At 45.1% G+C, this 23,923-nt stretch overlaps 1 long non-coding RNA gene and 1 other non-coding gene across 2 annotated transcripts in view; both read left to right on the top strand.

Moving 5' to 3' along the window:
- The window catches only part of LOC133045757 (uncharacterized), a 315,619-nt gene that overhangs the window by 45,018 nt on the left and 246,678 nt on the right, over positions 1-23,923 (top strand). The window lies entirely within an intron of this gene.
- Positions 572-643, top strand: TRNAW-CCA (transfer RNA tryptophan (anticodon CCA)). Its single transcript has one exon. It is a non-coding gene; the product is annotated as a tRNA-Trp (tRNA).

A 23,923-nucleotide genomic window follows, 5' to 3' on the forward strand; every position in this document is an offset into this window, starting at 1 on the left:
AAGGCTCTTTTTCAGAAATGATTAAGAATGTCGAGATGGTGACAGCGCAGCACTGAACCACAGCTAGAGTCTTCTAAGCAAGCAGTCCTGTGTGACGCAGTACATACACCCACGAGCCTGACTCTGCCTGCAGCGACTCTTGTGACTGCTGAAGTTTGAGAATGACTAGTCTGGGTTATAGGTGGTCTTTTCACTCTTGGCATGGTCCGGGAATGACTCTTGGGACTTACAAGCCACTGGCCCTGAAGTGATGGTAATAATAATACCAATCATCGATCATTTGTGATGTTCCAGGCACTGATCTTGCACTTCTCATGCGTTTTTGTCATTAAAGTCTCATAGCAAGCCCAGGAAAGGATGCTGCTACCTTCATTCCCATTGTGCAGATGAGGAAACTCAGCACCAAGGCCAAAAGCCATTGGTAGGTTGAGTATTTTGAATATCAACCACCTGCCTCCTTCTTCACCCTTCTTCCTACGCCAGTAATTATCAGCCCTGAGAACATCCTTGCTCCTAACTCCATGGGTGGGGACTTATTGGAATAGAAGGGCCTCTAGGATCTCTAAGGGCTTCCCTGGTGGCTCAGAGGTTAAAGCGTCTGCCTCCAATGCGGGAGACCCGGGTTCGATCCCTGGGTTGGGAAGATCCCCTGGAGAAGGAAATGGTAGCCCACTCCAGTATTCTTGCCTGGAGAATCCCATGGACAGAGGAGCCTGGTAGGCTACAGTCCACGGGGTTGCAAAGAGTCAGACACGACTGAGCGATTTCACTCACTCGCTCACTCAGGATCTCTAAGAAGGGGCCAAGAATTTTGCTCCAGCAAGATAGAGGGTTTATAATCATGGGTTTTGTACTTATCTTTTTGCCAGTGAGGAACTAGGGGCTCAGATGGGGGACAGAGCTACCAAGTAACAGAGTCAAAATTTGAGTCCAGCAACCTCCAATCTCAAATGCTTCTCTTCTTTCCAGGCTGCCATGGTTGTAAATACTCTTTTATAGGATGGGTAACTTTCCTCTTCTTGTAGTTTGAAATGGAGAGGAGGAGTTAAAAAACATGGAAAGAGCCCCTTATACAGAGTGAAGTAAGCCAGAAAGATAAAGAACATTACAGCATACTAACACATATATATGGAATTTAGAAAGATGGTAACGATAACCCTATATGCAAAACAGAAAAAGAGACACAGAAATACAGAACAGACTTTTGAACTCTGTGGGAGAAGGCGAGGGTGGGATGTTTCGAGAGGAATCGGGTGGAGAGGGAGGTGGGAGCGGGGATTGGGATGGGGAAGACGTGTAAATCCATGGCTGATTCATATCAATGTATGACAAAACCCCAAAAAAATAAAATAAAATAAAATAAAACATTCATGTAAGAATCTAAAAAAAAAAAAAAAAAAGGAAAGAAATGAAAGTCTCCAGGGATCTGGAAAGAGACCAGGGGACTATAAATTACACTGAGGAAGAGAGGGAGCACTAAAGTGAAATCGACCCGGTGGATTCAACTGCCCTTTGGCTGGGTATCCTTGAGAAAATGACCTCGCCTCTCTGAGTCTGATTCCTCTCCTATACAGGAGATATTATGGTAATATCCACAGTTATTGGGTTGTTGTGAGAATTCAGAGAGATGATGGTTTCAATGAGTCACAGTGCTTCACAGGACTTCTGCCTCTTAGTAGGTACTCAATGAAAGATTGCATTATTACTCTATTGGCCCTTCTATTCCAATAAGTCCTCACCCGTGGAGTTAGGAGTGAGGATAAAGGAGGCCTTTGGCTCAGGCCAGTAGGACTTGAAGTCTTGGCTCTATCCCCTATTCCCTTCTCTTCTCTGTCCACCTGCCCCGCAATGGAGTTGGGTAAATTAGGGAATTTAGGATGGCTCTGGGAGAGGAGATCTGGTGTTCTGTCCTAAATCTACCACCAAGTCATTTAGACCTTGGACTTGTCTCTACCCCTTCTAGGCCTTGGTTTCTTCATCTGACAGTAATAGGCTGGAACCAGTGATCTAGAAGGCTCTACAATGCCCTGCTTTCCTCCTAGCATCACAGAATCCATTTATGATTCAGGCCTGACCATTTGTTCCTGTGCACTAGGTTTCTTGAAAGACATTTGAAGGGAAGTCTGGAACAGGAGAAGCTTCAGGAGCAAGTTGGCTTGAGGTTTGGGTCCGGCATCCTCCTACCTCTTAATTGGAAGAAGCTTGAAATATGAAAGTCCCTCCCTCTGTGTGCTGATCCTTGGGTGCCTGGCCTCAGGGTTTCCCTGGCATTCTCATGAAGACCATCAGCATCCCTGGCTCTCCGTGGGCCCCAGACCTGAAATCTGATTGATACAAGTTGTGCTGCAGCTTGGTGTTTCCCTGTTTTCCTCCTGCATGTTGGGTTTCTCAAGAAGCAGACTGAGATAAATCTTGGTGAGCAGGAGACAACATCTGTAGAAGGGGAAGGAAATAAACTGGGCAGGGGGAAATGTAGGGCTACAGTGCAGTCACTGTAGTCACAGTTGGGGTGTTCCTCAGCTGCCTCTCCGTGAATTCTCTGTTGGGAGCAACCTTTGGAGTCATCTGAGCTGGAATAGGGGTGGAAGGTCAGGACTTCATACCCCCGTGTCAACCAGTCATTGGATGCCGCCCCTATGGAAGTGGGTGAGGCCTTGTTGAGGAGATGTCTCTCTTCAGCCCAGGCAGCCTCCTTAGGAGACTGATGGCTGTAGACTCTCTGTGGGCAGCTGTCCCAGCTGCCAGAGGCCTAAGCGCTGGATTGCTGGGAGAGAAATACACCCCGGCTCCTCCTCATTCCTAACCCTGCTACTTAGGAAATGCAAACCTCCTTGATCTTAGCCTTTGCAAGTGCCAACTGGGTGGAGATGATACAGTCTCTTAGTTTTCCACGAATTTGACCTTTTCCTCTTGAAAACAGATCATGCTGGAGTTTCAGAGCTGACCAAGAAGTCAGGTAGAGGTGGAGACACAAGCTAAAAGCTATCAGTTGCTATCTGTTACTGAATGCTAACTATATTCCAGGTTTATAATGTCTCCAATTTTCCTTAAAAGTCCTTCAGCTTATCTAATGCAATATTATGAGTTTGTTGAATTTATAGCTTAATATTGCTGAGAGCAGCCCAGTCGAGGATGCCTGGTCCAGGGGAGGCCAGAGAGGTCCATTCTAGGGGGCCTGTTGCCAGTTCTCTAGTTTCCCATGTCTTGAATAACAACCAAAGCTTTGCTAATTAGCTTCCATAATGTCAGAAGTGTATGTCTTGTGTGTGTGTGTGTGTGTGTGTGTGTGTGTGTGTGTGTGTGTGTAAATACTGACCTTTGACCAGTCTCTTAAATTTCAGGAATGTTTTCCTCTTGATGAAATTAAAAAGATTCACTCTATATGGATTGGCTTAAATCTTTTAGAGATGGGCCTTTTGTTTCATGAATAGGGCTTGTAGACTTTACCCTAAGAAAAATCACTAGGCAAAAATGACTAAATGCTCCCGTGAATGAACCCTCTTACCCCGAGGGGTGGTGGCAACAAAAATAGGTCATATGGATTGCTTGGCTGCTCACTTGTTAATGATTTAAAAGTTGATAAACCTTCTTTTATGTGTTCAAGAGCCCCTTTAAGACTTGTAAGCAAACTTGTGCGGGGCAGGATTGACCCTTAACATCTCAGACTTCTTCACTGGCAGCTCCATATACTCTATAGAGAATCTAGCAGCAATCCCCCCAACCAGATTGTCTCCTGTCCATTTGCATCCAGGCGTTGTGCCAGCCAGTGCACGCACATGCTTCATTTAATGCCCAGAGCACCACTAGGGGGTAGGTACCATTGTTTATATCATATTAGTGAAATAAACCAACCCCAGAGTGACTTACTAATTCACTTTGAGATTCTCACAGCCAACTAAGCCAGAATTTGGACCCAGGCCTGTATGTTTCGCAAACCTGCATTCTTTGCTGGTGGCCCATGTGACTTGCCACATAGCTTCCTGGGAAGGAAGGAGAGGAGATAAAATGGGCCCACTGCTTCTTGGCTGGTGGTTCCTTGTTCCCACAGGCACCACAGTCTAAAATACAGCCAGGAAAGTAGCTATACTTTTACATTTATGTGGTACATCCCTAGAAGATCTCAGCCAGGCCCTGAGTCCTGAATTTCACCCAAATTTCACTTCACTTCACCAATGAGAGCTCATTTCTACTATTCATCAGGCAATTCAACAGGCTAATGTTTTCAACTCAGTAAACAAAAATAAAACAAAGCTCTCTTCTGATTCTCTGGATGTGAAGACTTACCTCTGGCTGCTGCTTGGTCCTGCCAGATTCTCAAACCCCTTTAAGCTTTGCTTCATTGTCCAAACGGAAATCTTTCCTTCTACAGATTTATGTTTGTGATGTGTGTGTTTCAAGAAGAGTAAAATAAGACATCAAGGTGATGGAATTCATCCCCTGAAATGGGTTGAAATGCCTCCAGAGGAGGGGTCTGCTGCCCAGACCCAGACAAGAGCATCAGGAAGAGTAGGCAGAGCTGGCCTATGGCTCACTGGTCCCCAGCCTTTTGATACCAGGAACCGGTTTCATGGAAGACCACTTTTCCATGGATGGGATGGGAGGGGGTGGGGAATGGTTTCAAGATGATTCAAGCACAGTACATGTATTGTGCACTTTATTTCAATTATTATTACATCAGCCCCACCTCAGATCATGAGGCATTAGATCCTGGAGATTGAAGATCCCTGCTGTAGCCTGGTGGAAAGATGAACAACTCTGGAATCTGCCCATTCCTGGTGGCAAGGGTTTCAGTCCCACGCATCTCTGTGGCACGCACCACTGCTGGGTGCACACACCTCTCTGGGGCTTTCTTTGCCCACAAGGGTGCATTCAGCCCGTGCACAGGCCAGGATGCATGTGCAGGGGAGGTGGGCCCCCCGGAGAGCAGCCCCCACCAAAACCTCAGTTACCTATAGAGATAACTACTCTTATTCACTGTATTGGTTTCCCTTCCTTCTGATTCTCTTCCCTATTCCCTACTGTGCTCCCCGGGAACCCCTCCTGCCTGGACGGTTTGCACTCAAATATTTCTTTCAGGGTCTCCTTCCATGGGCAAAAGTTCCCTGACTCATATCACTGCTCTGCCTCAGAGCAGCCGTGGGTGCTCGGGCACATCACTGTGATCACTGGAATCTCAGCATCCTCCCCAGGAAGAGTGAGATAATATAAGTAAAGCAAATCTCACAAGAGAATCAGGAAGGTTCCAGAATAGTTTGAGTAAATGGTTAAGAACAGTACCTGGCATACAGCAGGCATTAGTAAATGATAATTTAAAAAATACCAATTGATAGCTCCTAAAATTTCTTTGGGGCTTCCCTGGTGGCTCAGAGGTTAAAGCGTCTTCCTGCAATGCAGGAGACCTGGGTTCGATCCCTGGGTTAGGAAGATCCCTTGGAGAAGGAAATGGCAACCCACTCCAGTATTCTTGCCTGGAGAATCCCATGGATGGAGGAGCCTGGTGGGCTACAGTCCATGGGGTCGCAAAGAGTCTTGAGTCTAAATCTAATCTGAGAGCTCTTTGCTCTAAAACCTTAGACTTCCCCTGGCTGAATCTCCCTGGTTATTTCAGGAAATCTAATTCCTTTATTCATTTAATGTATCTTTAGCAAATATTGACTTAACACCTATTATATTGAAGACTTGGTGCTATGGTAGATATAAAGAATAAGCTGAGGTCACTATCTCCAAGGAGATAAGACATAATCGCACATAGCTATGGTCTAAGGCAAATTGTGATAAGTGTGCTACTCTATAGGCAGACCTTGTTTTGTTCTGCTTTGCTTTATTGCACTTCACAGATACTGCATTTTTGGGTTTTGCTTTACAAATTGAAGATTTGTGGCAACCCTGTATTATAAGATGATGATTAGCTTTTTTTGCAATGAAACTTTAAAAAATTAAGGTATGAATGTTTTTAGACATTAATTGTGCACTTAATAAGCTATAGTATAGTGTAAACACAGCTTTTATATGCACTGGGAAACCAAAAAATTCATGTGACTTACTCTGTTGCCATATTTGCTTAATCTCAGTTCTCTGTAACCAAACCTGCAATATCGCTGAGGTCTGCCTCCACATGCCAGAAATGTAGGAAGTGAGTTGAACAGAGGGTGAAGATAATTGTATCTAGGGTGGAGGAGGAAGAGGTACCGGGGGTGGGTTTTGAACATTGGGTGGAATTTCAGCAGAGGAGATGGAAGAGAGAAGTGCAATCAAAAGTGCAAGTGGTCTTATTGAGAGACCCAATAGATGAGTAAAGGGGACAGCAGATTCTCCAAAAAATATTTATATAATAGTAATAAATAGTAGATTATTATACCTTGCACATAGTACTTACTATATGCCAGGAGCTACTGGAGATCTACGACATAAGTTAACTTATTGAATGCTTACCTTCAAGTTCAGTTCAACTAGTGCCTCCATTTTATAGATAAGAAAACTGAGGCACAGAGGGGTTGAACATCCTGCCCAAACTCACTCAGGTACTGTGTGGAGGCTGATGTAGAAACACAGGCCATTTGCCTTCAGGGTACCCACTGCAAAAATGGTACTTTTGCTGAACTTAAGGGGAATAGGTAGCCATGATGTGGACAAGACTCAACGGGAGAAAGAACCTCCCCCACACCCCATAAAAGTGGTCTCCAACTGGAGCATTGGTTCTGGTAGTTGCAGGTCACCATGACAACACAATCCTGAGCCCAGCCATCCTCCAGGCTCGGTCTCACTGGTTTCCAACCCCTGCACAGGGCCCCTTTCCCTGCAGGGCCTGCGGGGGAAGTCTCCCTGGCTTGTGGTGGCTGTGGTTTGGCACTCAGGACCCAGCTGTAAGAGGAGCTCAGACTGAGACAGGGGCCAGCACTGGCCTCCAGAACATAAGCCCCAGAGCGCCTCAATAGGTGGTAACATCCCCAGTTTGATCCAAATCAAAACAGGGTTGGATTTTCCTGTTTGGGGTTTTTTGTTTTTTTTTTTTTTTCCCCTTCCCTCCAGTGGGGAGAGGAAAGGAATGTGCAGCGGCTGCTAATTGGTTAGTTGGAGTGACTGATTTCTTATTTTCTTATTCATGCTGAGCAGAGCTGTAGGGAATCTCTGGGGCCAGGAAGGACTCAGCAGGAGTCTCTGGGTCTCTCTGAGACAGAGTTCACAGTTGGGACTAAAGCTGCCAGCTGACATGTTTTATTTGGCCTGGCCAGTGTTTAAAAATGTTTTAAAATAGATGCTGACATTTTAAAAAGGGGGAGATGATACATAAAATTCTGCATTCCTGGCTTGTGTTGAGACATGGGAAGATCTGGGCCAGGATCCCTGCAAGTCAACAGTTCCAGGGTGGGGGTGGGGGATAGGGGGCTGAGCTGAGACTGCTCGTTTATACAGGTCACCAGAGCCCTTGCCCCCCCAGCTTCACTCACCTGGATTACCTTTTTGGTCCTCATCAGCATTTGCGGTTGTGACCCCAGAAGATAGGAAACCCTCCCTCCTAGGACCTCACCAATCTCGGAATGGGCCCCACCTTCTGATGCCCTGAGTCAGCAAGCAGACCAATGGCCAAGGTGACCAGCGAGGGGCACTTCCAGAGTCAGTTTAATGGCAGATTAAGGTGCCCATTACGAAGCCATTAGAACGCAGCATGATGCATCACTGGGTAAAGAGAGGGTCTGAAAGCTGGAGACAGATTCCTGGAGTGCTCCATCCAATTTAATTCTTCTCCTTTTTTTTCAAAACCCTAGGCAGATGAGAGCAGAGGCTGTAAATCACCCTGTATACCATGGCTCATCATAAAGGATATGGAGAGAAATTAGAGAAGGCAGAGAAGGAAAAGCAGTGATGAACAAGGCAGGGGTTGTTACAGAGTGATTGAAGACAGACAGGTAGTACATGAGAAGCTGCTGGAAATCCAGCTTGATTTGGGCATCCCAGATGGATGGAAAAACCACCAGCCCAGCCTACTGCTCTGCCTCAGGGCGTGTGATGGGGGGAATGTATGTACAGAGAACTTACTGGGAATGTGCCTTTCAGTGCCAAACATGTGGCATTTGCTTCAGTTGGTATGTCTCTTAATCTTGGCTCTGTCACTTTTTGGCTGTGTGACTTGGGGTAGGTTACTTAAACTCTCTGAGTCACATTTTCCTCATCTGTTAAATGAAGTAATCATCGTAAATGCAAGGGATAATGCCAGAAGTCATAGCAAGCTTTCACTGGATGATGCTTTCTTTGCTGTAATGTTGTAAAAGCTTTAAATTTAACCATTTCCAAGTGAAAGTAGATTTCACCTAGGTGGCAATTAAAAGGTGATTTCTGAATGTTTTGCTTTGATCCTCCCGAGGAAGGGCCAGAAGACTGCACCTTGCAGGGTCCTCTGAGCATCTACAGAGGTTTGCCTTGACACAGGAAGGCAGTGTTCGTGTGGGAGAACTCAGTCCAAGAGGAGGGCAGCCTTAATCTCGCTGAACTTGTCTGCGGTTCCCCAGACTGGCTGTGATCCATCCATGTGGGATGGACACACTAGTCTCTGCCCTTCTCTCCCCTCCTCCCTGCTACCCCTGGCTCAGTGCCCTTGGACCCGGATCCTGGCTGTGCCTCACCCACTGTCTTTGTTTTGGCTTCCCCAGGAGCAGAGCCTCATGTCAGGACTTGAGCACTGTTGGTTTCTCAAAGGTTGTAGGGGACATGGAGATGCCCATTCAGATCCCCCTTCAAAGAAGGACTGATTGCCCCACTGCCAGAGCCTCCAGGGTCCGCTCCAGCTGCAGAGAGAGCACCACTGGGCCGTCCGAGGTCATGCCTGCCGTTCCTGGGGATGCTGGCATCCTCCTGTACACCCGTCTCAGAGCCTGAGTGAGACTGGGGGACCACTCAGCTCCACAGGGGACACCCAGGACTTGCTCCGAGCTCCTCCCAGGCAGCCCAGGGCTTTGTTGATTTTGCATCATATCTTAGATTCTCCTTCAGTCCAAGCCTGCTTCTGTTGTATTCCTATTATAGGTGTTGATTCCTTGATAAAACTGCGTACCCCAAATTCTGTCTCAGAGACTGCTTTCAGAGAACTCAACCAGTAGCAGAGCTCTGGAGTAAGGGGGCCAGAAAAGAGGGAGAGTCAAAGCCAAAGATCCTGCTGGGACCTCTGAGAAGGGTCCCAGATGCCCCTCCTAGGAATGGCCCAGTGGGAGCCTTTGGTCCCACTGCAGCTCCCAGAGCTGCTTATGAAGTCTCAAACTGCCCTCACTTCTGGGGTGAACTTACACAATGGCTGAACGGGTTCCCCACCTTTAAAGATGCTCAGAGAGGAAAGTAGTTGTGCTGAAGGAGGGATGCTGTCAGTGGGAGTCTGAGCTTATGAGGAGTTTTCACTGTGGTTGAACTCAGCACAGGGCTTCCCAGGTGGCCCTAGTGGTAAAGAATCCACCGGCCAGTGCAGGGGATGTAAAAGACGCAGGTTTGATCCATGGGTTGGGAAGATCCCCTGGAGGAGGAAATGACAACCCACTCTAGTATTCTTGCCTGGAAAATTCCATGGACAGAGAAGCCTGGTGGTCTACAGTCCATGGTGTGGCAAAGAGTCAAATACCACACAGAACTCAGCAGAGAGCCTGGAGGCATGGTGTAGGACACCCCGAAACACCTGTAGACAATAGGTACTCGGGCCAAGCAGAGGCACCAGCAGGAGCTGGGAGGGTGGGAGGAGAGAAAGTGGGATTGTTTTTGCTCTGCTTCTTCCTGCCTCCGCTCTGGGGCTCAGGCAGTGGCTTCAGCTTCAGGCAGCTCCTCCTGGGTACCAGCTCTACCTGGGATCAAACACTGCCTCCTACCCCTTCAGGCTGAGGCTTGTTAGGCCTCCCGGTGTTGCTTGTCTCAGGGTGTCTCCACCTCCCTTAGTAATTCTTTTCACCCTGTCACCCCTCTGATAATGGTCTCCTAGCTGAACAGTCTTTGGTTGAACACTCTGCGGGGATTCTGATTGACACAATGGGCCAGACCAACTCTGATGCTGAAAGCTTTACCTTCCCCATTGGCCCCTCCTCCCTCCCAGCCACTCTGGGTCCCCTACAGCTTGCTTTTGAATGCATTTCTTATATATAAATTCATGTCCTCCTCCTTCACAGCTTTGCCTTTTGATTTGGAGGAAGAAAAAAAAAACTATTCTGTGAATTTATTAAATGTTTTCCTTTCACAAAACACCAGTTTTATACATCAGAAGCCTTGCCTTTCATGACCTTTGAATTCTTAGAAATGGGCTTCAAGTGCCTGTTTCAGGAGTTAAATTTGGAACATCAGTTCTTTTCCCCTCTCTGCATTCCTGCCACACAGTCCTAATCCTTTCCAGGGTGATGGATCCCTCTGACTGGGCAGAAGGAAGATCACTGAAAGGAAATATGAAGTCGAAGGGAATAATACTCCGTTTCAAGAGATTTTTCTCCCAACAGTTATTTTCAACAGGTGAGAACGAGTGAGGTTGGCAGCAGACTTTTCAGGGAACAGACAACTACTTCACTTCTCCACTCCCACCTCCTAACACACACATTATCCAGAAATTCTGGAAAACCTGATGAGTGCATTCATTCAACATATTAAGTGAGTACCCACTGCATGCCAAGTAGCTGAGTGCTGAAAACAAAAACATGTGATTCCCACCCCGAGCCACTGAGTTTATAATCTATGTTGAGCATTAGAGATTAATTGGTGAGTCACAAAATGTGACATTGCAATTTTTCCTTGTCATCTGCCATTCATTCTGGCTGGAATGCTTTTCCCTCAACTGTCTACATGACTTGCTCCCTACCTCCTCCAGGTTTTCTGTTTTTGCAGTCATCACTATTCTTGGAGGACTTCAGTGGCCATCCATACCTCTTTTCTTTTTTTTATTTTGTTTCATTTTTTATGGTCCATCTATCCCAGAATGTGAGCTTTAAGAGAATAAGGATTGTCTTTTTTTGTCTTTTTTGTTCTCTGCAGTATTATCAGAGCTGAAACGGTACATAGTACATAATAGGTACTCAAATAATGTTTATTGAATGAATGAGCCAAACCAAGTTCTCATAAGGGGGCTGAGAAAGATTAGACATATGGGGCTAAGAAAGATGAGACATTTCCCAGGAGACGTGAGAGTTGGACTGATCTAAGAAAGATCCGAAGGCATTAACTAGGTCTAAAGGGAAAGCAAATAATTCCATGCAGGAAACACTAGCATGTGCAAAGGCCCTGTGGTGAATTAGAGTATGGTGGGTTTAATGAAATAGAAGATGTTCAGTGAGATTCAAACACAGGGGATGAGACAAAGATGTGATGAAGTAATAATAACAGCTGAACAGTTCACAAAGTTCTGAGAAATTTACCAAGCTTCACACAACTTTGGGAGGAAGGTACTGTACTTATTCCCATTTTATAGGTGAAAAAATCAAGGCCTAGGTACTTGTGGGTACTTGCTCAAATCACAGACCTAATAAACATCAGAATTAGAATTAAACCTCAGTATTCTGACTGCAGAGTCCATGACCTAAATTTTTGTGGTCTTCAGTCTCTTGTAGGATAGGTCAGCACCTGTGGGGATGTGGAGTGATATAGCCCACTGAGGACCTGGGAGAACAGACAGATATAGGCTGCGCATCTCCTGGGGTGATTCCCACAGGTCTCCCAGCTCTGTACTTCCCACCCCACTTGGCTCTCTACAGCCGCACCAGCTTGGATTGGATTGACTGTGAAAAACATTTCCAACATTTCTAGTCTGGATGGGCAAAATCAGTCTAAACTCTCTAAGGTTTGGCCGCGTACCAAGAAGATCCCTTCAGAGATTATTCTGAAGCTAGCATTCTGTTCTCTGGGATGACGGTTATTTTAAAAAACCTTAAGTAGGTCATTGGCGGTGCCATGTGGTGCCTCCAACCTTGGCTGTCCACTAAAATCAACCCCGGGAGGTTTTTAAATGTCTCCGTCTCCAGGCCACAAGTTGACCAATTGTGTCAGAATCTCTAGAGGTCAGACCCAGGCGTTAGTAATTTTTAAAGCTCCCCAGGGGAGCCCAAGCAGCTGTTGAATTTGAGAATCACAGCCCCTCGTTATGCAAAGAGTAGACCAGGGACCCACAGCATCAGCCTCTCAGGAGGCTGTTAGAAACGCAGAACCTCAGGCCCCACCCCAAACCTGCTGATTCAGAATCTGCATTTTCATAAGGCTGATTTCTGTCTGCATTAAGATTTGAAAATCACAGCTCTAGAATCACACTAATATTGTGGCCACTAACCACGAGTGGTTATTTAGACTTAAATGAAGTAAGAATTCAGCTTCTCAGACACTAACAGCCATATTTCAAGTGCTCATTTGCAGCTAGTGACCACCATATTGAACAGCACAAATAAAAATCATTGAATCATTGCAGAAAGTTCTGTTGGACTGCACTATGCAAGAATATTCTGGAAAGAGGTGGTAATCAGTCAGTCTTTTTCCTTTGGATGCTATAGGCATACCAATAAACAAAGAGTGCTTGCCCTTTGAAAGGAACAAAACTGGGATACACTCAACTGGGCACTAGAGGGGACCCAGGTATCTTCCTCTTTTCAAAAGCTCGTTTTACACTGCTCTTTACAAAACACCTACATTAGTACTTGTTTTTGGTAACTGAATGAAATCCAGAGAGGATTTTTGCTTTAACCAGAAAAGACTAAAAGTCAGAATAGAGTTCAGGGTTGGTTTTGAAGTGAGTTGTCTTAGAGGCAGCATGAGGGACACCACCCAGCTCTTTCAGGAGCCACACTCAGCATCTCAGCATCAGGCCACCATAACTTTGAACTACATTCATGAGCATCTGTGCTTTATCTCAACTTATCTTGTGCATCCATTATCAAGATGTGTCCTGAGGTAATTGCTTCTTTACTTTATGGCCAGTTCAGCTTAGGAAAGCTTCATTCTACTTTCAGATAGTGGGGGAAACCTGTAAATCTAGATGATTTAGTTTCTGTTCATTTTAAATAAAGCAAGAACAAAACTTCATCTTCCCAAGCCTTGGGTGAGAACAGTTTGTGGGGGTGGGGAACATAGGAGTAAGGGAGAGAGGAGAAATGTGAGAAGCAAGATTGGTTTTAAATGTAGAGCAGAATGCAGGGCAGTAAGCCCTGGTCCCCATCCTCCCCTGCTGGTCACCGCCAGGGCAGCAGGAACACACTTGGAAACTAGATGTGACTGATTGTGCCAATATGAAAAGCAGGCATTCTGTCAGCTAACAGATAGCCAAGTTACAATGTGACATGGCTGGGGGCTTAGCTTGTTTTTCTTTGAGGAGTTTTTGTTGCAGAAGGAAATTCAGTCTGTTTAGCAAAATCCTTCCTTTCGCGGGGAATGGCCAGTGATGTTTCTCCTGGAAGACTGGTGGCTGAAAGCATGATGTATAGTGCAGCTAGTGCTGAGCAGAACCATGATAACAGAGCATCCAGCAGTGGAGAGTGATGAGAATTTTCCTGGGAGAAAGTTGCTCACTACATGTCAGGTACCGTTCTAAGCATATTACGTGTATTAAGTTATTTAATCCGCATAACAGCCGCATAGGGTGGATAGGTATTATGTACGTCCCCATTTTACCCAAAAGGAAACTGAACACAAGATCTTAGAGTTAGTAGGTGGCACAGCCAGGATTTGAACTCTGAGAGCCTGTGCTTTTTGGTACCATACGGATAACCCAAGAGACCCCTAAGGTCTCACCTGATCACAAATACCACCCACACCCCACCCCTCATTGACCATAGTACCTCTTTACATGTACTGTCTCACTGCATGTTCTTAACAGCTCTTTTAGGTGGGTACTCTTATTCTTGCCATTTAATAGATTAGGAAATTGGAACTCAAAAAAAACAAATAATAATTTGTTCAGAGTGTTTCAGTTAAATAAGTGGTTAAGTCAAAATCCAAATCCAGGAGCCTGGGCTCTGCTCTAATGTGGGTCACATTTTTTGAGCAAAGACCTGTGTCTCTCAAATGTCCCCTATGAAAATGAACCTCAGTTGTATAGGACAGGCATGACTCTTTTTATTCAGTCCCAGGCAAGAACACTGAAGTGGGTTGCCATTTCCTTCTCCAATGCATGAAAGTGAAAAGTGAAAGTGAAGTTGCTCAGTCATGTCTGACTCTTCACGACCCCATGGACTGCAGCCTACCAGGCTCCTCCATCCATGCGATTTTCCAGACAAGAGGACTGGAGTGGGGTGCCATTGCCTTCTCCATATCTAGTGCCTGGAGCTGCCCGATTAAGTAAATACATGCACACTGATCCCTTTAACTTAGATTTCTCTAAATTTCTGTCTTCTGGCCGTCTTTGAACAATTCCTGCTCTGTCTATCTGATCTCACTCACTCCTGGGTGTTAATATCCCCATATTTGGATGAATCCCAAACCCACATCTTCAGCCCAGACTTGGCTTCAAGTCTCCATTGCTTTAGTTCCACCTGCTGCCAGGACCTCAACACCTGGATTCTCCCTAGTATAGAAAAGGCTGGGGTATTCACCCAGATCCCACTGGGTCGTTTTTCACCCCCATTTCTCAGCTGCTGCCTGCACTGTTGCAGCTGAAGGCTCTCACCTGCAACCTCCCCCAGAAACTTGCCCTTGGGCAGCAGGGGCTGCCTCACTGTGGGTTGCCTGCAGGTCCCATAAGCCCCACCTTCACTTGACCTCAGGCATAGACACGGTAGAGATTTGAGGGGTTATGGGCAGGGCATTGGTGGTGTCTGTTCCATGAATCTCATGCACATTCCTTAGATTAGCAATCAGTACCTTCCTGTGTGCATGCTAAGTTGCTTTAGTTGTGTCCAAATCTTTGCAACTCTATGAACTGCCAGGCTCCTCTGTCCATGGGATTCTCCAGGCAAAAATACTGGTGTGGGTTGCCATGCCCTTTGCCAGGGGATCTTCCTGATCCAGGGATTGGATCCACATCTCTTACGTCTCCTGCATTGGCAGTGGGTTCTTTACCACTAGTGCCGCCTGGGAAGCCCGCACTACCCTCCCTGTGCTGTTCTTAGTAGCTCAGTCTTGTCTGACTCTTTGTGACCCCATGAACTGCAGTCTGCCAGGCTCGTTTGTCCGTGGGGATTCTCAGGCAAGAATACTGGAGTGGATGGCCATTCTCTTCTCCAGGGGATCTTCCGAACCCAGAGATCGAACCCAGGTCTCCTGCATTGCAAGTGGCTTCTTTACCGACTGAGCCACCAAGCTGTAAAGGCTGTAGCCACCTGGCTACAAACCTTTGCTCCTGGTCAAGCACAGAGCAACTCCACATTCCTCAATATGGAGGAATATTGCTCTGCCTTTTGGACTTCTTACTTTTGCTCACAGTGGTTCATGTGCCTGGAATGCTACTCATCCTTTGAAGGCCAATGACTTTGCCTCTTAGCCCGTGAGGTAGTCCCAAATGATGCTTGCCTTTGCCGTGTGGGTGATGGTTAGATATGAATGGATCTCTAGTCATCATGGTGGGAAATGAATCTGATTCACCTTAGCTGTCTCTAAGCGTTCTAGGTTGAATCTTGCCCCCACTAAAAGCTGTTGAAGTCTTAATCCTCAGTACTGTGACTTTGACCTTATTTGGAAATGGGGTCTTCTCAGATATAACAAGTTAAGGTGAGGTTTTTAGGGCAGACCCTAATCCAGTGTAACCGGTGTCCTTGTAAGAAGAGGAGTAGAGACACAGAGACAGACTTGCACAGAAGGAAGGTGACATGAAGACAGAGGGAGAATGCTGCCTGACAACACAGGCAGAGACTGATGATGTGCATGCCAACCAAGTCAGGGTAAGGATCCCTGGCAATGCCAGAATCTAGGAGAGAAGCATGGAGCAGATCCTTTCCTAGCATGGTCCTGCCAACACCTTGATTTCAGATGTCCAGCCTCTAGAGCTATGAGAGCATACATTTCTGTTATTTTAAGATGCCCAGTTTGTGGTGCTGTTGTGGCAACCCTGGGAAACTACTACGTTAAGTCTGTGACACAGTGCCATACTCAGAGAAGGACACCGACAAAGCCCTGTGCAATTCAAATGGTGGCAGTTGATTTCTCTCACTGCTTCTTTTATAGACTCTTTAACATTGATGGCAACATACCTTGGCAAAGCTTCTAAACCTCTGGTTTGTCATTCCATACTTATAAAGCCACCCTTTCCTACCAAATACCCTTACCAGTAAATTCCATGTATACTGTATTTGTGAGGGAGAAGGCTTACACTCTAATATATTAGTTATGTATTGCTGCATAACAAGTCACTCCAAAGTACAGGTGCTTCAAACAATAAGAATAATCACTCCTTATTTGTGATGTTTCTGTGGAGTGGCTTGGTTTGGAGATTCTGACTCAGCATCTCTCACAAGGTTTCCATCTCATATCACCCAGGGCTGCAGTCACCCGAAGGCTCAACTGAGGCTGGAGGATCCACTTCTAAGGTGCCTGGAAGACTGGTTCATGATAAGTGCTCAATAAATAAGTAAATGAGATTTGTAACAAGAAATATGTGAATAGGCAGTAAGTTTGGGAAATGAGATTCCTCAGGTCCTTGGATGACTAAACTGGGTGTTTAGTTTATTATGTAGACAATGGGGAGTTTGAGGCAGGAATCAAAAAGAAGCATATGTTGGAGAGTTATGAGATCAGTATGACAACAGAGTATTATGTTACCTATATATTATAGGTTGTAGAATTCAGCAACCTTAAACATCAGAATCACCTGGAAAGCATGGTAAAATACAGGTTACTGCAGCCCCCACTCTTTCTCTTTTGGACTCAGTAGGTCTGGGATAGAGTCCAAGAATTTGAATTTCAAAATACATTCCTAGGTGACGCAGAGGCTGCTAGTCCAGGGGCCATACTTCCTGGGAGGGAGGAAGAAAGAGAAGAAAGACTAGCGTGACCTTTGGCTGATGACTAAGTGCCAGATAGACAACAGACTGTCTGTGCGCACTGTGGTAAATGATGGATAATGCAGGTAGTGCAAGGAGCTGCCAAAAGAAATAGCTACAAGAGTGGCAAGCAATTATGGCATTGGGTGCCTGTGTTTCTTTTCAGGGTAAACCTCTGTCATTAGAAAACTCGCAAAACCTTGGCTTACAAAGCGAGTAGATAATGGAATTGGAGAATAAGCTTTCCTGCTTTGTCCAAGTTGAGGATTTCTGTTCACTAATAACTACTTGAGGCCAGGGGCTAAAATGGCACAGATGAGTTGCAAGATTGTACCATAAATAATGCTGGTAAAACCATTTGAACCCACAGGTTCATTAAATGTTGAATTGAGTCTAGGATGGTAGGAGTAAGACAGTCTGTCTTCCATGTATTTTTCTTAGGACTCCAAGGTGAACGTTTGTTGTTTCTTCTACACAGAAGTCTTTCCTCCTTCGTATTTGTACCTGCACTCTCCTGTCATCTTCTTTGGGAAATTGCTTGTCTTCATAGAGTTTCATATAATACTTGTCAGGCTGACAGTCTCCTTAGGTCCTCTCTTTTGGCCTCAGGGGCAGGCATGGGATTGAGGTCTGGCCAATTAACAGTGTCCCCTCCCTGCATCCCTAGTCATTGGGCTAAGGAGTCATGTGACCTGGGCACAGCCTATCTGAGTCCTCCTCTTGGTCTCAGAAGAGAGAACTCTTTTTCCTCTGAAGATGCAAAGATGTGAGGATATGAGTGAAGCATGCAGCTCGTCCAACCCCCAGACATGAATGAAGCCCTCTTGTCATGGAAGAGAATGAGCCCTACTCATAAAGGAAAAGAGAAGCTGAATTTTGGAGAGAGAGAGATCCTTCTTACTTGTACCACTAGAATCCCAAAGTCAATACCACATGCAGTTGTTTCATTTGCATGCGTCAAAAAAAATTCCCTTTTTAACTTAAGCTTGGAGCTTGTTTCTGGCAATTTTAGCTATAAGAATCTGAACAATCAAGTCCATTTAGCCACCTGTAACCTTCTAACTTCTAGAAATTGGCTGCTGCCTGGGGAAACTGTTAATCCCATACTCAGATGCCTCCATCAGTGCTGCAGGAGTTCTTTGGAGATGTCTAAAATTTCAGGACATTGTCCCTATAGGAAACATTGAGTATACACATTTGGTTTGGAAAAGCTAAACAGAAAGAGGCAAAGAGAGAGAGAAAAGCTTGAATCAGTCTATTTAGGAGGAAAAAAAGGAAGGAAAAGTGGTAGAAGACACTGGTCCTGTTTATAGTGGATGAGAAAAGGCAGGGTCTCTGTTATCAAGCAGTGAAAAACTTAATGGTTCCTGGTGGTCAGGAACTTTTCCTCCACAAAGCCCACTAGTGCCTGGCATTTTCTGTGTGGCTCAATGGTAAAGAACCCACCTGCCAATGCAGGAGACATGGGCTCCATCCCTGGGTCAGAAAGATCCCCTGGAGAAGGAAATGGCAACCCACTCCAATATTGTTGCCTTGGAGAATCCCATGGACAGAGGAGCCTGGTTGACTACAGTCCATGGGATCATGAAGAACTGGTCGTGATTTAGTGACTAAACAACAACTACCACCTGGTGTTTGTAGGGTGTGCCAACTCTTCCAGTGGAGCTGAAGTTACATAACCTACACATTTGACTAAAGTGAATTCACCTCCACACCCTCTTCACAAAGAACAGAGAAGGGAGGAACAATTTCCACAGTGCAGCTGTTCCGTCCATCCACCCCACCCAGCGGGCTATGACAGTGTGACTTCCTACTCACATCTCGCTGCATTTGTAGGCATTAGGAGGGATTTTCCAAGAGCTATTTTAATTGTACAGCCTTTTCATCTTTGTGAAAATTTAGAACCCAGCTCCCTGAATAAGATGAGGCATCCACCACCAGAAGCCCCCAAATTAAAACTCTTACCCAATAATGTTCAGAGGGCTTGAGTAGGGGGTGGCTCTCAAAATATATCTGGTGATCACATGAGTCTCACTGTTCATAAGCCACAGATAACTGGGTTCCATAGTATTTGAAATCACTTTTAGACTCCTTTACTGCTCTGGTCTGTTGTGAATGATAAGTCCAGCAAAATGTCTTGTGATATGTGGGTAAAATCCTCTCAGCAGAATTTTCCAGACAACTTTCACACCATTGAATCACTCTAGACTCCAAGGCAGTAACTCTGCCATCAACAACACATAGGGAAGGCTAAACTTGGTGGTTGGTCTGTTTTGTGTGTGGTGGGCACTTGCTGTTCTACTTGCCCAGCGGCGCTTTTTAATTGGAATGATTTTTATTTGGTCTGACTTCCTGAAATAGAATCCATTGCCAGCTAACTACAAAAAGTCTGTCAGGACAGAGAGCAAACTGTCCAGGGTTCTTGGCTCAGCGGTTTGGGGATGAGACACAGCTGGAAGTGAGGCAAGGTGCAGGATATTCAAATCTGATATCAAAACAGTCTCTCTGTGTTTAGGGAGTCACCACAACATTTGACTTGACATCCCCACCCAAACCCCAAATCCCAAACCCCAAACAGGTTCCACTCCAATAGCCAGACTCCAGTCCATGGTTTCCAAGCGTCTTTTGAATGGTTTATTTCTTCCTATTTACAAAGTGAGCTGTTTTTGAAGGGGACATCAGTTTCTATTCGTGTCCCGGACCCTGAGTGGGTCTTTGCTTCTTATTTGTCCTGCTTTTTTGTTTAGGCCACAGAACACGTAGAGCCGGTAACTAGGGACCTGCAACAGGCACCGTCACCTGATATGATGTATGCACAGTGATGGAAGAAGTGATCATAATATAAATAAGGTTCATCTAGCTGTGTTTTTGTGCAAGTTCCAAACCCACACACAAGCCTCACCCTTGGCATGTACTCATTTCCACTGAGGAAAAAGCGAAAGAGAAAAGGCTTGTTGGGAGCCTGATGTTGGCGCATAGAACTTAGCAAATGCTGTGTGCCTTGTGTGCACAGGAGAATTCTTTTCAGAGGGAGGATGACGAGGAAGCAACATGGTTTCTGCAAATTAAGGCACTTGATGCGCAACTCTCAGTGTGATTTTTCTGTCTTCATTAGACCCACTTTGGATTTCTTGCCTTAGTTTCTTTTGGTGGACCATTTTCCTTCATTGTAATTTCACTACTTAATTACCCCAGCCTCAGTCTTCTGAGGCAGCATGCCAGGGAGATCAAGTTTATTTTTGAAGTCTATCACATTTCCTTCTTTCATTCCTCACCTCTTCTTCCTTTCCTCTTCACCGCTCCCACAAAACCTCTAAAACATTAACCACCCCCACATGGCACTCCTTTTGTAATCCACGCAAGCCTGTCTTTTTTTTTTTTTTTTTCAGTTTCTAATTATTTCCTACTCTGTGCCAGTGGTCAGCAAACTTTGTTCTGTAAAGGACCACAGTAAATAGTTTCAGCTTTGCGGGCCATGCTGTCTCTGTTGCAACTGCTCCAGTCTGTAATTGTGTCATCAAAGTAGTCATCAGCAGTGCATATCTCCACTCCAGAAGAATCATCATGTGTCTAAGAAACATCAGTCATCTTCTTTCAGAAAATACACTGCTTCAGCTATACCATGGAGTGAATTTGTGCTGTCCAAATGGATATGTTGAAGCCCTCACCCCTAATTTGATGGTACTTGGTGACGGTACTTGGCCTGTGGTAGATAATTTCATTTAGGTGAGGTCAGCAGGGTGGAGTGCCCAAGAGAAGGTTATTGTTCTTATAAAAAGAGACACTAGAAAGTTCTTTCTCCACGTCTCTTTTTCTGCTTCATGAGGACATAGTGAGAAGGCAACCGTCTGCAATCCAGGAGAAGGGCTGTCACCAGAACTGTATCACCTGGTGCCTTGATCTTAGAATTCCCAGCCGCCAGGACTGTGACAAATGTATGTCTCTTCTGCAATCCACCAAGTGTCTGACATTCTGTTATAGCAGCCTGAGCAGACTAAGACAACCTTCAAAGCAAAAGAAAACAAAACTGCCACCCCCCAAAACAGCCCTTGGGCTCATAGCTGATGGCATTGGTGATCCTTGCCTTCTAGGGTTTGTGTACCTATGTAATCCCTGCTCTTGGGGTATGAGTGCACCTAGCAGCTTCCTTCTAACCAATAGAATAGAACAAAGGTGATGATCCAGTCTCCATGCTTATATCATGTAAGGTCACAATGTCCATCTTGCTAACAGATCATCTCCTTTGCTGGCTTTGACAAAGCATGTCTCATGTGGTGAACAATGCTACAGCGAGGCCCACATGGCAGGTAACTGACGGTGGCCTCTAGCTGGCAGCAAGCAGGGAACTGAGGTCTCTGAAAGCCTTCCAGGAACTGGGTCCCATCATCAACCATGTGAGTTTGAAAGTGGATCTTTTCCCAGTCAAGCATTTAGTTGAGACACTTGTCATGGCCAAAACCTTAATTGCAATCTTACAGAGAACCCCACTAAGGCATTTCCACACTCCTTATGGCAGAAAGTGTGAGATGACAGATGTATGCCATTTTAAGTGGCTAAGTTGTGATCATTTGTTACACAGCTACAAATAACCAATATGGGTTGAAACATGAGTTTTTCATGTGTTCAAGTCTCTTGCCTCCACTGTGCACTCCTATTATCCTGGGCAAGCTGTGTATGCACTGAGAGCTTGAATCTTCTCATATGTAGAGTGAGACAATAGCAGAGCCCACAGTATAACAAGTATTCAATTATTCTTAGCTGTTATTATTTTTAAGTGCTAAGGAATTGCAGAAGAGGGTAATTTAATTTTCTCCAGAATCAGGGAAAAATAATTATAACTAACACTTCTACTGGGCTCTCAAATTTATGAGCTTGCATAGAAATTATTGAATTTGGTCATTACTGCATGATTCTCAGCTCTAGATGATTTTCTCCTCTGGTGGATATATAGCGATATTTTTGGCTATCACAGCTTGTAGAGCGAGCTCCTGGCATTGAGAAGGTAGGGGCCAGAGATGCCACTAAACATTCTGCAATGCATAGGACAGCTCCCCACAATGAAGAATTATAGGACCAGGACTTCAGTGATACTGAGGTTGAGAAACCATACTCTAGCAATTCCGTGTGTGTGTGTATGTGTTTGAGGGATCATGCATGACTCATAAATGAGAAAGCAAACCAAGAGAGGCTGAATTCCAGAAGGGTAGGAGATTACATAGGTGATATATTGCAGAATTTGGGCAGAAATCTTTAATTTCAGGCCCCAAATTCATTCCTTTTTCTTCTCCCAACTTCACCTATCTATCCTGTCTCGAGGGCCATTGATATCAGCCTGGAGTCAAGAGCCAGTATGCTTTAGCCCAAAGAAGGGATCATAATGGTGGAGATTTCAGGCCATGTAGCTGGCGAAGGGGAACTGGAATTCTTTCAGAAGAGATCATTTCAATCCCACTTGGTAGGGTTTAGAGTTAGGTTGATAGATATCTTCCACCAGAATCCAGAGACATTCTTGCCTAAATATAAACTTAAGCTTTTGTATTGTATTGTATTCTCTTCCAACTCCTGAGAACATTTCAGGCTAACATGGACAGTCAATCAAGCAACATCTCTGGTCACTGTTTTCTGCTGAGACCTGTATCATTAAGACCCCTTAACCTGTACTCATGTCCCCATTTGACAGATGAGGAGACTGCACCTCTGAAAGGAATACAGTGGCTTGTCAAAGGGCACACAGGTTGCAAAGGGTGGAGCTGGGATATGAACCCAGGCCCTTCAACTTAAAGTCCACATTAATTTCCCCAATAGAACTGAACCCACTATGCATCCAGCTCTGATTGGGGTATTGGGGTGTGTGTGGTAGAGTATATAAAATGTTTCTTGCTTTCAAGCAATTTATGACCTAGAGGAGGAGATGCAGTTATAAACAGGTGACTAAACTATAAGTGCAAATGTGTGCTTCTAACAGGTGCAAACCTCACACTCTTGGGATTGTAGGGGAGAGAGAGAGAGAGAAATGTTCTGGAAGGTGGGACCGAGGGACATGTGGAAAGGCTTCAGGGAAGAGGTGGTACTTGAGCTGAAACTTAAATTTCAGGCAGAACAAAAGGCCAGTGCCCCAAACCAAACAGTAGATCCACTTGTTAAAAGTGGTTTCTGGCTCCAGATGATTTTTTTTAAAAGTTCCTCATTCAACTTTCAGCCAGTCCTCCATGACAGAGCTCTGGGATTTCACACATGTTCTGATTATTGCTCTTTTTTTTTTTTCCCTTTCGTAATTGCACAACTGAGCAACCAAGTTCTCTAAGCTTCTGTTCAGGCCTGAAGATTTGCCGTATTTGGCATGCCTTGTGGTTTCCGTCATCATCCTGATTAAACTAAGTTTATGAGACAAGCCGCTTATCACTGCTATCAGCACTTTTGTTTCCCCGTTTTCTGCTCATTTTCCCTAAATAATCAGAGCTAAGAGCTCTTAAATAGTCAAATAATCACCCTAACAGTCACTCACATAACACTCACTAACACACTAAGCGATGTGGAAAATAGAACCATGGATGAGAAGACCCTATGCCCTCATCACTTGGACCATCCGTTCAACTGCTCATGAACATAAACCTGATTTCTGTGTGTGAAGGATGATTTGGGGGCTCTGGAAGCAGAAAGCATGGATATGCAGATGATGTACATTCATTTATTCATTCATTCATTCCATAAATATTTATTAGATATCCACTCTATGCCAGGCTCTGTTTCAGGGACTGGGGATGAAGCCTCAAACTGCCTATCAGGTTTCTGCCTTTGTGGAGCTTCCAGACCAGATGAGGGAGATGGACCATAAGTAAGTGAGCAAATTTATAAATAAGGTAAATTCAAATAACAACAAGTAGGACTGCCAGGTCAAATATAATATGCCCAGTTAACATAAATTTTGGATAAAGACCGCTTTTTTTAGTGAATGTATTTTCCAAAATTGCATTCTGTACTTTTATTTCTTAAGTCAGGCAACACTAGTCTTAAGA

The sequence above is a fragment of the Dama dama genome, chromosome 24 (genome assembly GCF_033118175.1).
Source record: "Dama dama isolate Ldn47 chromosome 24, ASM3311817v1, whole genome shotgun sequence".
Lineage (NCBI taxonomy): Eukaryota > Metazoa > Chordata > Mammalia > Artiodactyla > Cervidae > Dama > Dama dama.